The sequence below is a fragment of the Phyllostomus discolor genome, chromosome 11, assembly GCF_004126475.2.
Source record: "Phyllostomus discolor isolate MPI-MPIP mPhyDis1 chromosome 11, mPhyDis1.pri.v3, whole genome shotgun sequence".
Taxonomy (NCBI): domain Eukaryota; kingdom Metazoa; phylum Chordata; class Mammalia; order Chiroptera; family Phyllostomidae; genus Phyllostomus; species Phyllostomus discolor.
The window spans coordinates 24,500,297-24,518,932 of NC_040913.2; positions in this window are offsets into that span (position 1 = coordinate 24,500,297).

Below are 18,636 nucleotides of genomic sequence, written 5' to 3' on the forward strand. Positions count from 1 at the left end.
GCTAGAAGGAATGCTGCCCTGGGCAACCAGGAGAACCTTGAAAGGGGAAGCAGTGAGGTTTTCTCCTTTGTGGAGGGTTTCATCAATTAGAAAACAGGAGCCCATTCTCATTAAGAAATGGCAACACAGCTTTTTAGAGAAGCTCCTTTGCATCTTTCGCATGCTGTGTCACACGTCGAAGTTCCTCGGCCATCCACCCCAGGGTGTCCCCTGCGTTTCGGCATGCAGACTGCAGACACCTGGACCCACTGGGTCATGTCACCTCTTCCTTTTACAATGGTTTTAGAACAAAGGCCTCCTCTTTCTCTGAACGATGGCTGTGGAAGAAAGTTATAGGATTTATTCTAGAGTAACTGCACAGAGCAACCTGGCCGGACTTGTTTTGTCTGAGAGCTAATCAAATCTGTATCATCGTATAAAACTTTTCTGCTTGCTTGGCCTTGTTTTAAAAACAATACCTTCTAGCTGCTGGGACTAAATCCAATATTACACAACACGAAGGTGAGCCTTTTAGAAAATATTGCTCGGTATAAACATGAACAGTGGAATTAGGCTTCCAACACTAAGCATTTTCATCCTGAAGAATTGCTCAATAATTTTTCTGTAGTAGTCATAATTTTAATTAAAACATTTTAATCAGCGTGTGCTTAGAGACAGAGGCTGAAAGCAACTCCAAACAAATCCACAGGAGAGAAGAGGTGACAAAGGTCTCTTGAAGATAGGGTTCAAGGATGCTTCATGGTTGCTGAGATGAGAAATACCGCAATAGTGAAAACCAGAAATGCTGTGGGCCTTTTGACTTTGAAAATTTTCTGTATGCCAAGGCTTTACTTATAAGAGAACGATAAGAATTGTGTTTGTTGTCGCCATTTATTGTTCTTTCAATATTTCTGAAAGAAAAATATTAAAAAATGAGTGATCCTTACTGAGAAAGTAGCTAATGATTTTATTTAATGCTGTTGTAGAAATACTAGAAAGAAGCTATGCTCACAAAACACCCTTTAGTCCTCTGATTATGTGATTTAAATATTACAGGAGAAAGATGCATTTTTGAAACGATCTTTAATTACCACCTATTTCATCTTTTAAGGAATCGCTGCAGTTGAAACGGAGCCCAGAAACTGGCGTTGCAGGAGAGCCCAGAGGCTGAGTGCCGGACTCTGCCATCAAAGAGAACTTGTTGGAGTTCTCATTAAACTGTGTGTCAGCTCTGTGGCCCCCTGGAAAATGACCAGACGACTCTGTGCTTCTCGGACCTTGTTTAAAAGAGAGGGAAAGAAAAAATAATATTACAACTTTCATGAGACAATGGAACTGTTTTACAGATTAAATGAGAAAAGGTATACAATGTCCTTAGTAGAATGGCGCTTAGTAAGTGATCAATATTATCTAATTCCTACTATTTTGATCACTCACAGTACTTCATAGATACGGAAAAGCTTGTTTTTAAGTACACAAAAAAGGTAATTAACATGTTTACTTTAATAAATGCTACATTTTAGTTTCGGATGAAGAAGCTATGTAATAAAGTAATTTATTTTAGACCTATGCAAAAAAAAAGTTTTTCATAAAGAAAGAAATGAAAAGAGCTACCTTAAATTTTAATAAATGACTTTAAGCGGAAATAAAATTCAGTAATTTGTTATAGTCAGTGCAGTTATGTTTCATATAATTCTAGAATTTAATTTATCAAAATGAAGTACTTGGTAAATTAAAATAAAAATATATAGGTAGTTGATATATTCTCAATACTTTCTCTATGCCAGATACAGATCACACTCCAGTTAACTCAGTTAATCTTCACAACCACCTTGTGAGACAGGTACTCATCAATGAGCAAACAGCGTGCAGGAAGGTTATATGACTTCCTAAGGTCTCACGGCGAATAGGGGACAAGGCAGTTTTCAAGCCAAGGGGCCCAGCCCTAGAGCTTGGCCTTAGCCTTCACTCTGTGCAACTCAGCTAACACCTGCAGATCCACAATTGGAAATGCTTATTGAGCAATCAGTCAATATCACGATTGACTAAATCCCTAATACATATATATGTATATATGTATATATATACTAATAATCAATGATCTAAGATTGATATATTTATTATAGTTAAAACAAGCCTATTCCTAATTATAGTAGGTCAAATTTGATTTGTCTTTTCCTCCTTTTTTGGTTTCTGATTACAGTTTTCATTGTCATTGGGCAGGGGGAAATTTCCCCACTATATTCCTCTTGAATCCTTATAGCTAGACTAACAATTAAATTGACACAAGACCAGGTGACAGGAGAAAAACCAATTTAACATGTGTTTCCTTAACTCTAGTGATAAGGGTGTCTCTTTTAGCCCCACCCCAACCCCCAGAGCCAGGAGGGCACCTTTTATAAAACACTCATTCCCTGCATTCAAGAAGACAAAGGAGCGTTGACATGCCCTTCTTGCGCCAGCTGCTTGTCAAGTGACTTTAATTCAAGTAATCAAAATGCTGTGGTGTGATATTTTGGAGCAGCCTGCCCTGGGCCCCCACACTTCCTCCAGTTATCCCACTTTCTCTACCCATCCTACTGTTTTGGTAGTGTTTCTCGGTTTCAAACACCAGTGTTAATTTGTTAATGCTTCATTATCCAGGAACTATCACAAGGACTGACACCCGTTTGCCTCCCAAAACCTGACCCTGGCTCCTCAGTCTGGCCTCTGAGGTGGCTGCCCAAAGATGCTGTTACCAGTTGAATTGTATCCTACTCCAAACCTTTTTTTAGAAATAAGGTTCTTGCAGATTCAATTAATTACGATGAAATCTAAAATTCTGTACCCAGTTGTAATAGGTGGGGTAAGGTTTCCCACACCTCCAACAATTCTCCAAACATCAGCTGGGTGACAGACAATTCAACTGAATTCTGATGGTATCTAATCAGAGATAACATCAGACCCCACAGGTTAAGGGCACAGTCCCACAAAACTCCCCTTTACCCTCACTTCGGACGCCAGTCACAAGCCCAGGTGACACATCTCCTGCACTTCTCTCTGACCCACTACAGATCAGCGGTTCCACAGCCTCCTCCTTGGGCTCAGTTAATTTGCTAGAGTGGTCACAGAATTCAAGGAAACATTTTACTTACTAGACCACCAGTGTATTACAAAAGAATAAAACTAAGAACCAGCCAGATGGAAGAGATGCATGGGACAAAGTATGGGGAAAGGTCTTAGAGATTCCCTGCTCTCTGAGCATTCCATTCTCCCCAAAGTTCCCTGTGTACACCAACATGGAAGTTCTCCAAGCTCTGTCCTGTCGGGGTTCTATGGAGGCTTTTTTCACATAGTCATGCTTAATTAAATCATGGGCAAGTGATTCAGCCTCCAGTTCTCCCCTTCCCAGAGGCGGGGAGATGGGCTGCAAGGTTCACCCCTCTAATCACAAGGTTAAAGTCTCATGATGCCCAGCTTCCTTAGGTGCAGTTCAGATTCACCCTGTTAACATAGCAAGACACAGCTTTACCTCTCTCACCAGGAGTTTCCAGGGTTCGGGAGTTCTGTGCCAGAAACTGAGTCAAAGACCAAAAAGATGTATTTCTTATGATAAACCACAGTGTCATCACCCATACTGAATAGAATACAACTGGTGACCTTGTAAGAAGAGGGGGGTTTGGACGCAGATGCGGACACACACACATCACAGCAGGGCCTGGATTACAGTTTTTCTCTACACTTCTTGCCTCAACACCATCTCCGACATACACACAGACAGTGTTTCTGACAGCTGTGCCTCAGTCTTCCTCCGTTCACTTAACTTTAGTCACTCTCACTCCTGTTCTATGGTAGTTGTTGCTAGGCAAGGCCATGGTTTTGGTTTTTCCAAAATCTTTTTTTTAAAGAAAAATGGTGCTATTTTAAATTTTCACATTGAAGCAATGAACACTTTAACACACACAACACAAGACAATCTAATTGTGCTGCTCACAAGATAATTATAGGATTTATTAAATTATGCTTTCATAGTGCATTCAGCAGTGTAGACTAATTAGTTAACATATAGCTAAACAGTGTGGAGATGCACAAAGTTTAGGCATAAAGTTGTAGGAGATGTGTATCTTTCCTCAATCCCATTATTCCACCTCTTGGTTCTCTGAGTGGCCTCCTCCGCTGCACGTCCTTTGTGGAAGTGATGCCCAAAGCACGCCTCTTGCCCACCCCTCCCCATGACAGCACCAGGCTTGACTGAGGATATTAACCTATCCAAAGAAAGAGCCAGGTAGAAGGAGATTCTCTCAGCCTCAGAAAAGGGAGAGACAGGAAGAAAGGTGCTGGCAAACTCTCTCCCACACAGCACTCACCCTGACCTGGGAACAGCCCTGTTGGTGGGCCGTGCACTACAGACGAGTTGAAAGTGTCCAGTGGTCACAGCTCCATGGTCACAGCCGTCAGCTCCTTCAGTTCTGACTGTAGGCTCACCAAACAACAAACGAGTATAGTCTGATTTCTAGTGTTCATAGCACTCTGATCCAGGTAATCCTCCATTAATTCCCCTCACCTCCCACTGAATGTTATTGGAATATTGCTGCGTAAACTATTCGCAACTTTCAGCAATTCTGGGAATATCTGAACTACCAGACAATTTCTCAGTCACAAAAGTATGCTAAGGAGTTTAACAAATATTTAAAAATACACTGTATAAAACATACTCCAAAAATGTAAGCATTGCACATGGACTATGCAAATTCCTGCGTTAACAACAATCTTTACAGGCCATTCACGCCCTGGCTGGCATAGCTCAGTGGATTGACTGCGGGCTGCAAACCAAAGTGTCGCAGGTTCGATTCCCAGCCAGGGTACATGCCTGGGTTGCAGGCCATAACCCCCAGCAACTGCACATTGATGTTTCTCTCTCTCTCTATCTCCCTCCCTTTCCTCTCTAAAAATAAATAAATAAAATCTATTTTAAAAAAGTCATTCACTTCACTCACCCTTTCCTTGTAGAAGAACAAGGAACCTGAATGTGTGCTTGCCTTTGTGGCTTATGTATTGTGTGACTAGGAGCAAATGTATGCAAGTTTGTTCTCAACCTTGTTTGCTCCTGAAGAGAATTCTGAGTCTGGCAACCTCCACCTCCCCTTTCCCTCTGACAGCCGAATAGGACTCTGTCTTTCCCAGGTTGTTTTCTGAGCTTCGTGAGGCTGAATTCAGATAATGGTAGAAAATAGAATATTCAGAAGAGATGGATTGGGGGTATTTTTATGGAAGAAGGCCAGGATGTACTCAAAAGAGAGAAGAAACAGGAAGAATAAAAGGAGGTAGGGAAGAAAGGAGAGGAAAGTCCACAACAGGAGAACGCCATCTTTTTTTAGGAGCTTTATAATTAAAAGGTCAAGGAGAGAGAATATGAACTTGAAGGGTAGTTCTTTTCCATGTGGAGGACATTGAAAGGAGTGGAGGTGAGTGAGGGGATTTTTTAAAAAATAGTGTTGTGTGCCCAGAGGGGAGAGGGGAGGGGATTTCAGGGGAAAAGGGGAAGGGCGTACAGGAACGAGTATAAAGGACACATGGACAATAACAAGGGGGGTGGAAATAGGAGGGAGGTCAGGAGGGCTGGGGATGGGCTGGGATGGGGTAAAAGGCAGAAAACTGTACTTGAACAACAATTAAAATTAAAAAATAGTGTTTTGTTTTGTATTAAATACATATTTCCCTATCCTTGGTGCTTTTTGAGAGACATGATAGGAATGATTTTATTTGGGGGTAGTTTGGTTGCTGGACTGTGGCTTTGGGGTCCAGCCTGCTCTGAGATTGAGCTTCTGGGGATGCCGGTTCTGAATTAGAATTAGATATTATAATAAGGCTGTTGTTTCCTTATTAAATAACCTTTCTTCTTTCCTTAGGCTTTGGATCTTCCCTGATGATTTGGTCAGGTTGTGACCTTTCAGGAAATTGTTGGCCTGAATGTAGCTTCATGTCTTAGCGTGGGTGTTCCCGAAGCAGATCTGGGGCAAGAGTTCAGGGGGATTGTTTGTGAACGCAGTCCCAGGGGAAGGGGAATGGGGAGGAAGCAGCTGCCGCATGGATGTGGCCTCTGCGAGTGGCACTGGTGTCGGTGACTGATGTTCCACTCTGTGGAACCTACTGAGGAGCTTCATGAAATGTGTCTCAAAACTTGTCCCCTCTGATCTTCCCTTGGTCAAAAGTGGCCAAAGGCTTCAGTTGCTCTGAGCTTTTGCCCAGTGCCTCGCTTGCACTGATCTCCAGCGCTGGGGCAGCAGCTCAGAAGGCAGTAGAGGCATTTGGGGAGGAACTGAATTGTCGAGCATCAGGGCAACAGCGGTTGGGGGCAGCTTTCCCCCAGACAGAAGGTCTGGCAGAGGCCATCATTCTGATTGTTTTTTCAAAATCTTAAATTTTAAAATAACACCTCTCTCGAATTTTCCAAATCTCTTCTTTAAAAATAGTGTATGAGGGGTGTGTGTATGTGTGTGTGTGTGTGTGTGTGTGTTCCTGATTTCTTGCCCTATCCTGATAGGGAATCTATCCTGACCTCATAGAACATTTGAGATCATCACACTTCTCCTACACTCTGGTTTTCCTTCCTTGCACTGAGTCACGGTCCATCCTTTATAAGGAGCTTAACCTTCACCCATGATGCCCTCGCTCTCCTAGCCTTCGTACTGGCATCCGTCCTGTTTGACTTCAACACTGTTTTTCCCCCACGAGTTCAGGCAGTTGATTGTTTCTGAAGAAAGCTGATCTACTTTTTTCCTGTATAAACTGATGTTTAACCAGCTAAAACCGGGTCCTCACACTTCATGTTCCCTTATATCATAACTTAATTCTGAGTCATCTCTTATAGGATCCTGAGAAATTTCTAGAATTGTGCTTGAAGTCATAAAAACCGAGTGCACCCTGCATTCATCCATGGCATGGCATGCCTCAGTTGTATTTAAACACCTTCCATTTCCCTATACTTTTTACGTTAAAGACTTCTAAAAATTCGACAAATGTAACATAAATACATGCTGATTCTCTCACAGTGAAACGGAGTCTGTGGGAAAGCATGGGCCCTTGTATTCTAACTCAGAGTTGTTTTTATACACCTGGAAGTAATAAAACTGAAATAAAAATGACTATAATGAATAAGAAAATTTTGAACATCCTTTTCTTAATTCAAAAAGTGCTCTTGAAAGTCCTAAGAGACAATAACAGCAAGAGAAAAGGCAGTGTAACAGCACCTACAGTTCTTCAGACTGCCCTGCCGCAACATGCTCCGCAGACCCGGCCACCTCTCTCGCCCGCACCCGCCGTGCTGCTGGGTGCTAGTTAGGAAACGAAGGGCGGCATTGCATCCGCACTCAAGTGCGGCTTGGCTTGCCTTTCACCAGAACCTGCCTGCTTGGTAATTAAAAGAGCAGCTTTATCTATCTATCTATCTATTTATTTATTTTGCTACAATACTGCTTTACAGAACTGGCAGCCAAAGACAGCACCTGGAATCTTACCTCATTCTCCCCAGGCTCTCAGCCTCCACAGCTGTCCTAAATTTCTCTTAGAGTGAAAAACATTGAATTCTCCCAGTGCTTTTTAAAAATCAATGAATACCATTTCACAAAAAGACGGGCTGGGGGAACCGAGAGTTGGTGTGCTGATTAGAAAAGAGCTCTGGTTTTATTTTTTCTTTCTTATGTATTTACATGCTTGGGAAGAAGGCAGTAAAAACCATTAATTAATGTCCAAACTACCAGAACAGAACTGGTAGGGGAAAACAGGAAATTAGAAAAATAACAAATTACTAATTTTAGAATAAAATGTATAATCACCAAAATTGAAAACTCAAAGGATTTGAGTAGCTTATAGATTACGGGACAATTTGTAAACTGGGAGAAATTATGGCTAATCAGTTAGAAATCATTTCCCCCCATGAGCAGAAAAATTGGAGATGCTTCTGTCGCTTTCCAATGCCTTTCCTAGTGTAGTGCGAATTTCTTCATTCCTAATCTAGGCATTCCATTGGGCCACACCTGAAAAAATACCTAAGTCTGTTTAAGCCATTTTGTAATGTCAAATACATATCTTAAGTGTACACATTTTTAAAACTTATTTTATTTATTTAATGTTTTCATCACCTCCACCCACCCCACCCCGTACTACAATCACCATGCTGTTGTTCATGTCCATGAGTTCTTTCTCTTTGCTATCTTTTTTGCTCGGTCCCTCCACCACCCCATGCCACCTGCCCTGAGCTGAGCTGTCAGTCTGCTATCTATGACACTGCCTCATTTTTCACTTAATTTCCTTTTACATTGGGGGATTTTGTTATATTTGGCTATGAATTAAATTTTGGTTTTGTTGTTTATAATGAGTATAAATAATAGTTTCACTTAAGCATTTAGTTCTACCAGGCCCTCTGTGAAGTACATTGATCATCTAATTCTCCAACAAATCTACGTTAGTGTATTACTCAATAGTTTCCCCTTTAACAGATGGGGATCTGACTATTTGTTTCTTGCAAACCTAGTACATCCTACACACAGAACAATTTCTCTCTCTCTCTGTCCTGCTTTTCTTTTTTCAAATGCTATCTTAGAACATTCACACACTTATTTTTTTAATTCTCTTCAGAATACCTTGACCTAACATGAGTTCTAAAAAACAACATGAAAGTGTAAACGTTAAACCAATATATAACTTGGACTAGAAGATGAACATCAGTCTCTTGGCTTTCCAAATAAACAATGGTTTTCCTCATCCACTTTTATTAGTTTGCCTGTTTGAGATTATGTTGCTGAGAAAGCAGAATCTGAGGGAAACTTTTAGCTTTAAATCATCAATGAAGATGTTTGACTTTTATCACACTGCCCTAGTGCAGGTAGATCTATCTTCAGGTTAATTTTAAGTTTTTAACATTGTGCTGACTCTTCAAAATGGTATACAATTCACATGCGTTTTGTGTTTATGTGAGTGCTTCCGGGGCACAACCATCAGCATCCTGAACTTCCTGCAAGCCTGTTGCAAGATATTTTACGACTTTTATAACCTCTTAGGTAAAGAAGTTTTCTGAAAGGCTGAAAACTCAGCCAAATGGTAGCTTACAGGTTCCCTTTTCACCTAAAACTTGTCTTCTTCGGAAAATAGCTTGAGTGCTGTGTATCTTGCACTGTCAAATGAGGCTTAGCCACATGGCACCAAATCTACTTTGTACCTGTCAGAGAAGATGGTGGTCAACAGCCCAGTATGACTGTCTAAATAAATTAACATTGGGAGATCTTGATGTTTGGTAAATGTAATGTGGTATGTATATTTTTATTAAGTCTTTATTATCCCTAAAATCTAGATTATGTTTTAGTACAGATATTATCCTATAGTATTTGGTGACTTGCTTTTAAAATAATGTGATTTAAGTATGTCTTCAGTCTTCATGGTATAGTAATACTTCAGTACGAATACCTTAATTTTTCCACAAACTTAAAGTAATAATCTCCTAAATGCTTGCTATGTTTGGTTGGTATAATATTTCCCAATTATCAGTAAAATATTTTCTCATGTAATTTAATCATCTTTGCCACAGATACCCCGATGCTTAGAAAAAGTAATTAGTGCTTAATGAAAACAATTGGCTCATTAAGAAAAGAGAGATTTCCTCGAAGGGAGTTTTACAAAACATGGAAAGATTTTTAAATCTATCAAATTTATGCATGTGCCTTAGTTTAGACTTCATTTGCAATACATTTTTGGGAATAAGACATACTTGCTACTACACAGAGGGAAAAGAGTAGGTCTGGGGTGGGGCGGGGGGAAGAGAATGCAAAGGAACAATTTACACATAAAATGTAGAGAAATTTAATAACAAAAGTGGCTGTGTCCCAAGCATACCACTAGATGAAAAATCATGAAAGAGAAAGCATGGGTTTTTTTCTGAGACTTCAAGGCAATATAATATAACATAATATAGTATTATATCACTATGATTATGTCCCCACTATGATTATGTCATCACTATGGCATCATCACTATGGCATCATAATATCATTATGACAGTAACAAAAACTGGCTTTCTTATATTAGAATCATTTTATTCTTTCTGTACTATTATTGTATAACATTAAATCTCTATGACTACCATAATAAATTACCATGGACTGTGTGGTTTCAACAGCAGAATTTTATTTTTCAATAATCCCAAAAGTCTGAGACACAGGTATTAACAGGGTTGGTTAATTCTGAGGTCTTTCTTCTTGACTTGTAGAAGGCCATCATTTCCTTACGCATTGCACAGTCTTCCCTCTGTCTTTCAAGCTTCTTTGTATAAGTATACCAGTCATATTGGATTAATACCAGCTTAACTATTATCCCTTTAACTATTACTATCCTTTTAAAGATGGTATCTATCCTAATACACTTATATTCTGAGATAGTAGGGGCAAGGATTCAACATATAAATGTGAGGGGACATAATTCAGCCTGTAACAGTATTTAAATGGTGTTGTATTCATTTTACATGCAGGTTTTTATTTGTAAAGCCTTTCTGTATTACTTATATTTCCAGTGTATTACATATTTCAGTAAACATGACATGTGGAGTTCCTCTTGGTTTCATAGAAAATCCATTTTATACATAACAGATGTTTGATCATAAGGAGAAATATTTGTTAGATTATAACTTCAGTCATCTATTAGATATTTGACATGTCCTCCCAGATGTATTTCAAGTATTTAATTTACTTTTAGGTATTTAAATCATATGTTCTACTCAAGCCCTCAAAAATATAATGCTAGGCAACAACATATACTTTAGTATATTGGTACCAACTAGCATTTATGTCCTAAATTAAGATGCTTAATAAATAATAAGATAATTTTCAAAATAAAATGATAGAAAACCCCTCCAGCTCTCAAACAACCTGAACATGTTCAAAAAGTAAGTAGAATAGTTGAAACTGAACCTGTGTGTGTGTACATGTGCCTTTCTGTAACTATAAATTGGTGACTGGATTTCTAGGTTTTCATTGAAAAAAATAAGTAGGCCATTTTAACAGTGTTTTAAAATTAATTTTCTATGTACACTAAAAATATTGATTTAAAATAAATGTATTTTTCATGTAACAATAAAATTTTGACATGTAGCAGCATGTCAAATGGTACCATTTTCAACAGTATAATTTAGAAACAGTAAACTTCAATACTCCTTCAAAAAGCACTTTTTTCAATGTAATATTTGAACATATTATTCAATGTTGCATTCAAACAACTTAAACCTCAAAAATATATTTAAAAATTTTTGTGGTAAACTTGCACATCGTACAAATTCTAGAAAGATAAACTATTGCTTCCAGCAAATCCTGAAAAAAATTCTGCACAAATCTTGCTATCCAAAATACCTCTTCTTTTTTTATTAATTTTACCTCTCCCATTAAAAAAAGTGTTTATAAAACATTAATGGGAAATTTAACTTCAGTTTCCAGAGAGAGGTTTCTGCTGTATCAGATCTTATACTTGCAACAATACAATGCTCTCTTTCCTAATACTTGCACTTATTTCCCAGTAGGTCTCGCCATCTGCTATTGATGTTTGTCTGAAGGAGGAAATTCCTCCTCAAGCAATTCTTGTTCCAATATTACTCTTTAATTCTACCACCTTCTCAGGTTACAAACTGTTCCTGTATATTTGTACCCCAAAGTCAAATCTGTAGATAACTATCTTCAAAAGTATTTAATGACCAAGAACCTTTTAATTTGTTGAACCCAAAAGCAAAAAGGAAGAGTATTAGAAGTTTCAAAACTCTGAAGATGAAAGCCACCTAGGATTTTACATATCATACACTAATAATTCTTAAATAGCCAAAATTTTTTTCAATAAGGTCCTCTAGGAATTTTTATTGTTTCTATGCACGTATATGTAATTCGACTTCTTTTAGGAAGTCATGGTACTATATTAGATTCTTAAATCTCTCATTTCTATCTACTGTTCAAGTATATTATACATTTCAAAATGCTCAATTTGAAACATTTTATGTATTTTTCTTATTTTAATGAAAGAGGATTTGTCTGTTAACCTTTATTTTTGCGTATGTATTAAAAAGAAACCTATCATTTCAGGGACTACAAAAAAGGCCAGAATAGGCTCAACCTGTGGGTATTTGCACAGGCAACAGAAAACACATGCATGTAGAGATATGTGTTTACATGCCATTGTGAGAATTCCATAAAAGTGCACATTATTACTTTTGGGTGAGATGAAACTTAAACACAGGTATCAAATCACACCCATTGAAATAACCAAATAAATATTTTATGAAGGACAAGTTTGTTTCATTACTGGAAATACTGCTATGGTCCGAATGTTTGTGTGTGTCCCAAATTCACATGTTGAAATCCTAACCCCAGGTGATAGTTTTAGGAGGTGAAGCCTTATGGAAGTTATTGGGCTGAAGGCAGAGGCACTATGACTGTGACTAGACAGAGAGTCAGCTCATTCCTTCTACCATGTGAGGACACACTGAGAAGTCGGCTGTCTGCAACTGAACAGAGGGTTTTCACCAGGGCCAAGCCATCGTGGCATCCTGATCTTAGAATTCCAGCTGCCAGAACTATGAAGGTGAGTTGCTTCTGCTCATGAACCACGTAGGCTGTGGCATTTTGTTACAGCAGTCCAAACCAACTGAGACAAACACTAACCACGTGTGTCAGTTGTCAATCTCCACAATAAAGTATAATCGCATAGAATCCCCAAGCTTCAGTGACCAAAAAAAAGTGCTTCACGGACATGGACAACAGTATGGGGGGGGACTATAAGGGGAAAATAGTAATGAAAATAATACAATTAAAAAAAATTAGAAAAAAGAGACATGAAATTGCAATTAAAATATGGAACACCATGGGTAATAGGGGAGGTAATAGTAGCATTTTATGCTACTGAACCCTACAGGACACCTACTACATTAGGCTACACTACCAACACAAGTAGTCATAGCAGTTCTACCCAATACACGGAAAGAAACACAGGGAGGCTACCAAAATCAGGAGATAAAGAAATGTAGCCCAAATAAAGGAACAGATCAAAAATCCAGAAAAAGGACTGAATAAAATGGAGATAAGCAGTGTATCAGATGCAGAGTTCGAAACACTGGTTATAAGGCTGCTCAAGGAATTTAGTGAGGATGTCAAGAGCTTAACAAAGACCCAGTCAGAACTGAAGGATACATTGACTGAAATAAAGAACAATTCACAGGGAATTGTGAATTGTAGATTCACAAGAGCAGATGAAGTGGAGCAGATGAAGTGGAGAATTAAATCAATGATTTGGAATAAGGAAGCAAAAAACAACCAATCAGAACAAGAAGAAAAAAAGAATCTAAAAAACAAGAATAGTGTAAAAGGCCTCTGAGACAACTTCAAATATTTCAACATTTGCATCATAGGGGTTCCAGGCAGAAAAGAGAAAGAGCAAGAAATTAGAACTCTATTTGAAAAAATAATGAAAGATGACTTCCCTAATTTGGTGAAGGAAATAGACATGCAAGTCTGGGAAGCACAGAGAGTCCCTAACAAGATGGATGCAAAGAGGCCCTCTCTAAGACACATCATAATTCAAATGCCAAAGGTTAAAGAGAAAGAGAGAATCTTAAAAGCAGCAAGAGGAAAGCAGTTAGTTACCTACAGGGGAGTTACTATAAGACTGGCAGTTTATTTCTCAAAAGGAACTTTGCAGGCTAGAAGGGATTAGCAAGAAATATTCAAAGTCAGAAAAAGCAGACCCCTACAGCCAAGATTGCTCTACCCAACAAAGCTATCATTTATAATCAAAGGGCAGATAAACAGCATAAAGAGCTTCCCGGAAAAGAAAAACTAAAGGAGGTCATCATCATGAAACCATTGTATTATGAAATGTTAAAGGGACTTATTTAAGAAAAAGAAGATTAAAACTATGGACAATAAAATGGCAAAAAATACAAAACTATCAATAATTGAATCTTAAAAAAATTAAACAAACAGGAAGAAGAGAGACAGAATCATGGATCTAAAGAGTGTTTTGATGGTTGCCAAATGAGAGGGTTGTGTGGGGGATGGGTGAAGAGGTGAGGGGATAAAAAAGTACAAATGGTTAGTTACAGGATAGCCATGGGGATGTAAAGTACAGTGTAGGAAATGGAGTAGCCAAAAAACTTAGGTGCATGACCCATGGACATGAACAATGGTATAAGGAATGCTTGAGGGAGGAGGGTTGCTGGGTGGAGGGGACAAAGGAGGAAAAATCAGGACAACTTAAATAGCATAATCAATAAAATATAATTAAAAAAGAAAAAATGCTGCTGTCATGTTGTCAGGAATCAGTTGGGAGTCTATTAGGCTCCCCTGATCTTGGCTGGGTTTTCTCACTTCTTTGGGGATCCCTGGGCCATTGATGTATCCAGGCTGGTCTCAACTCCAGGATTTGAAGGACTAAACTCTGTTCCATATGTGTATCTTCTGTTAGCAGTTTAGCTAGAGCATGTTGTTATGACAGCAGAACCCAAGAGGAGACACAGAAACACAAAAGACTTCAGCCTTGGTTCAGAATTGGCATGCTTTATCTCTGCCTCATTCTACTGCCCCGAGCAGCTGGCCTTGCCCAGAGTCTTAGTGTAAGGGCACAGGAACATTACAATTTAAATATTTAACAGCAAAGCATGTTAGTACGTGGAGGATTGAGGAATTGGTGGGGTTTTTTTCCAATCTAGCAAAGTGTAAAAGAACTTTGAAGAAGATTTTGAAAGCATTTTAGGTTGCATAATCTCTTAATATTTTATCTACAGTAGAACAGGAAACTTGAAACCATGTAAATACAGTATTTCTGAACAATGATGCAAACATGGTCATAAAACAGAGTATGTTATAGAAATAATCAGTTGCCTCCTAACATTCATTCTTTTTCTTTATCCTTAGAAAATAAACCATAGCAATTTTTCCAGTGAAAGGATTTTATCACTTCAAAGAAATTTACACTAAGAAACATCATAGTCAATCTTTTGAAAACTGAAGATAAAGAAAACTATCTTGAAGAACCAAGAGAGAACAGATACTATGTTTAGGGGGGAAATAATTAGAAATTTAACATATTTTTTTCATGGAACCCATGGAGACCAGGAAGGAGTGCACAAAATTTTTAACAAGTAGAATAAAAGAATTATGATTCAGCATCCTATATCCAGAAAGAAAAACATCCTTCAGAAATAAAGGGGAAATAACATGGGCTCTTTTTCTCCTTGCATCTCAAGAGATCTCTATTAGCCCTAAAAATGATAAGTACCTAATTTTTAAATTCTCTAAGTTACCAATTAATTCAATCCTGAAGAAAGCGAGAACACTTCAAGTATGACATATTAAGTATAAACTAAGGGGAGGGGGAAGAAGTCACGCAATAGAGAAAGACTGAGGAAATTTCCAGTCTTGGCCTCAGTTCCAGAGGAGTGTGAGGAAAAAGTAAAGTTGTTGAGTTTACCTGCATTGAGTTTTTGATACTATTTCCTAACCATCCTTTGAATGTTCGGGATATCTGTAGTGATAAACTTTCTTTCATTATAGTATCTTCTCTATTTTTTTGGTTGTAGTCTAGCTATTATTACAGTTTCCTCTTTAAAACTTTCTTCTCACATTAACATATCAGAGGTTTGTGAAATTCTGTGATAAAATCCTTCTTTAACATAGTCCAGCAATTTTGACCTCTGAACTCTTTTTCAATTAACCCTGAGGGCCCAGCTGACCTGTCCAGGGCTGGCCTCTGAAGGGAGGACGTGACAGAGGGTGGTTGAGGCCGTCAGCCCAGCCAAAGGCAAGGATCAGAGTCCAGCTCTCTCTGCTCATCAGATTGGGCGGGGGGGGGGTGTGGGGGTTAGCTGCTTAAAATCATGAAAAGAAACATGACTCCTGCTCATGCCTTGCTGCTTCCTAGAGCTGCAAACACAAGGTTAGACTTCCAGGTGTCTGGTCAAGCCAGGAGAGGGGATGGAGTCCCCTCACGCCCAAACACTGAGCTAGCGGGATGGATCTGGCTAAGGTTGCTCTGTGTCCAATGTCATACCTTAGCTCCTGATTAGGCTAAGGGTGAGCAGAGCTTCCTTAATCAAATCATTTAAAAGGTTGGTTCTGACTCGGATATGTTTCTGGGGCTGACCCAGAATGCTGTGGCTGATGGGAGTGTAAACACGGTTACTTCTCTGTGTCCCTGCAACAGCTCAGATGGACTTACGAAGAAGTTCTTTACCTTTTTCTAGAAAACCTTAATTCCTATGTGAATAAACTCTACTGTGGGACAGAAAATATATAAATCTTAATTCATTAAACAAACAAACAAACAAACCAGGACTTGCCTGGGTTTACTCTTCCAACATCCCCCAAGGGGCTTCCTCCCCTGAAGGAGATGATCTAGCAACTCATTTAGTCAGTTCCTACCTTTTAATCTGATGAACTCCCTTTTCATTCCCTAAGTCACTTTTCTTAAGAAATCTTTTCTGATCTTCAAGATAGGCTTTTTTCCCTTGTTCAATTGATATTCTTCTTTTATACTGGGTACACCTTCAACTGGTGATTAAATGCTATTCTGAGACCTTGCCCTTTCTGACATAATAAATGTTAGTTTAATAAATGAATGTGTAAGTGCATGAAGTAACTTAGTTAATATCCTCTCAGACGCAGGATGCACAGCTTCCAAACACACCTACCATATCAAGAGATTAGACGGACTATGTTTTCCTTACATGGGGAAATTTGATTTTTGGAAAAATGACAATATTAACCAAAACAAGACAATATACATTTGAATTACAAGTGTTTTCTAAAAAGATTATCTTGAAGTTATTAGCAAGTGCCAGGAATTTGATTCTGAAGTTTGAACACCAGCTTCCTGGTGACCACTTAGAACCCACGAAACACTCGTCTGGTTGGAATTTATTTTCTGTGTGCCTGTAGAGAGTGATGAAATAAATACCTGTTTGTCGGAGTCACTTCAGCTTCCTTAGGAAAAAGGCCAGCTAACCCTAGATAAAACCCTTCAGAGAAAGAGATTTCAATATGTTTTTAAAACAGTCATTTTTCTTGATGAACAAAGAGTTATTTTTAAGCCTCATCTAAATCCCATCCACTATGACACCTGTCACTCTATAATTTAAAAAGGCACATGGTGAGTTGGCAACCAGAATTTACAAATTTTATGATATATATAAAACTCAGTAAGCCCTGACTAGGTTGCTCAGCTGGTTAAAGCATCATCCTGATATGCCAGGGTTGTGGGTTCCATCCTGAAGGATCCTGTGGTCAAACATGTACAGATCAACCAATGAATGCATAAATAAGTGGAACAACAAATTGATGTCTCTCTCTCTTTTTCTCATCCATCAATAAACAAAATCTAAGTAAGTAATACTGGGAGGCCAAACGTACAACCTTGTCATTACATGGCCCTTCTGTCTAGTCATAGCCGCCATCAGTAGAAAGTGAAGCAAGCAGGTTGACTTTGGAAGGACTTGAATTCTTGGAGCAATCACCCATCAAAGACTTCTGTACCACCCAGTGATACATTCAGAACCTATTCCACCAGACAAAGCTTGCTCTGTTTTCTCAGCTTGGGGGCAAACCTTTAAGCCCACAGTAAGGAGCGTATCAGTTCACCTCCCACTCACTGTACACCACTGCCATGAAGTCCCTGCACCCGGAGTCTGCCTGAGTGGTTCCAGATCCACCTTGTGTCTCACAAAGTACGCAGTCTCTCCAGGGTGCTCCAGCTGAGATAATCATTCTGCCCACACAGGTCATTCGCAACCACTGTGGAGCTGTGGGCCCCCATAGTATCAGGACTTTGGGTGTTCTGTTGGTAAAAACTTCTGCTCCCAAAAGTGATATATGGGCTATCTGTATTCTGTAGTCAACATATTTTCAGAAAACATAATAAAATAGTTTTTACTTTATGACCCTGAGAATTACTGATAATGTATAATATAAATATGTAGTATATGAAAAATAAGTAAACCAATAAAAGCCACACTTGAGAGATTTATACATGAAATGTTATAATTTTCAGGGCAAAGCCAGCTGATTCAGCAAAAATGTACTCAGAAGAAATACTTTAATCTTATACTCAGAATTGTGGAACGTGACTTTAAAGAAACCCCTGATATACTCTCCAGAAGGTCTTTGTCAACGAGCACGAACTGACTCCATGCAAATGACAAATCTCCCGGACGTAGCTGGTCACTCTAGTCAAATCAAGCTGGTGTTTCATTAAGCAATAAAGTTCTAGGATTTTCTTCAATAGAAACTGATATTCTTCTCACCAAAAAAATTACATGTTAAATTGGAAGTACAAAGGGATGTTTTCAACCTAATAAATTATGTGTTCCTTGAAAGTTTTATTATTTATTGTTTTGAACCTAGAATTTGAAACTCAGTTGCTCTTAATTTGTAAACACTGTTATTTCAAACCCAGCAAACCCAGGTCTTTTTTAGAGGAAAGATTGTTTTGCTTTTTTTTCACCTTATGCCCCCATGTTCTTTGATCATTTCAATAGACTATAACTTATTTACTTTAAAACATCCTAATTGCTATCAGTTGTACATTCAAAGTGACTTTTTAAAAGGCAGTCTGAGGTTATGGGGCTGGCTACCTATAAACAGCTGTTTAAGTACGCCCAAA